The 1,139-nt window shown below is 36.1% G+C and overlaps 1 non-coding gene across 1 annotated transcript; it reads right to left on the bottom strand.

Moving 5' to 3' along the window:
* Positions 1 to 622: 622 nt before the first annotated feature.
* Positions 623 to 729, bottom strand: LOC134471251 (U6 spliceosomal RNA). Its single transcript, XR_010040538.1, has one exon. It is a non-coding gene; the product is annotated as a U6 spliceosomal RNA (small nuclear RNA).
* Positions 730 to 1,139: the final 410 nt, after the last annotated feature.

The raw sequence follows: 1,139 nt of genomic DNA, 5'->3' as shown, positions 1-1,139 counted from the left end.
TCACTATCGTCTAATTCAGAACATATTCATCATCCCCCAAATAACCCTATTCGAATCTAATTTCTGTCTGTGTGGGTTTGCCTATTATGGGTATTTTGTATAAATGGAGAGGTATATGTGGCCTTTTGTGTTAGCTTCTTTTGGCTAGCATAATTTTTTCAAGGTTTATCTATGTTGTAGCATGTATTAATACTTCAGTTTTTTAAATGGTTGAATGATATCCATTGTGTAATGTATCACATTTTATCCATCTGTGTGTCAGCTGGTGGAATTTGGTTTTTCTACCTTTTGGCTACCATGAAAAATGCTGTGAACATTCATGTACAATTTTTTTTGTTGGATATATGCTTTTAGTTCTTCTGGCAATATACCTAGGAGTAGAATTTCTAGATTATTGATTACTGTTTCTTTTTTTTTTTCTCTTTGTTTTTGGGTGCTGAGGATTGAGCCCGGGACCTGAGACGGGGTCTCAGAGCTATCTCTGGGCTACATCGTCTGCCCTATGCTTAACTTTCTGAGGAACTATAACACTGTTACGGGTTCCCTTCTTAGGTGAAGGGTGTATTATGTTGTTTTGCACTTCAACAATTCTTTTCATACTCTTTGTTTTTTAATTTAGAGAAAAAATATGGAAAGCTTCAGGAACTTGCATGTCATCCTTGTGCAGGAGCCATGCTAATGTTCTCTGTATCATTCCAGTTTTAGTATATGTGCTGCCGAAGTGAGCAGTATTCTATTGTTTTTAAAGGGCTGTTGTTATTCCAGTGTGCACATGTACATTAACTCCGCCATTCAATGGATGGGTAGTTAGATAGTTTCCTCTTTTTTACAACTGTGAACAATGTGACTATAGATGACTTTCTTGTGTTTTTTTTTTTTTTTTATACACTGATACCAGGGATCGAACTCATGACCATGTGCTTGCAAGGCAGGCAATTATGCCACTGAGCTAAATCCCCAGCACCAACTCTCTTGTATTATTAGACAGGTTTCTGAAGGGGGAGATTCCTATGAGTAGGATTGACAAATAAAAAGTTAAATGTACATCTAGTTTTGCTAAGTAATCCTAGTTTTTTTTTTTTTTTTTGTCTTTTTCCTTTTTATCGGTATTGGGAATCGAACTCATGACTGTTTGCTTG

This window comes from Cavia porcellus, unplaced genomic scaffold (genome assembly GCF_034190915.1).
Source record: "Cavia porcellus strain 051 isolate PalLab524CR breed Dunkin Hartley unplaced genomic scaffold, mCavPor4.1 scaffold_17, whole genome shotgun sequence".
Lineage (NCBI taxonomy): Eukaryota > Metazoa > Chordata > Mammalia > Rodentia > Caviidae > Cavia > Cavia porcellus.
The sequence above is the reverse complement of the archived record's forward strand: the minus strand, read 5'-3'. Positions and strand labels throughout refer to the sequence as shown.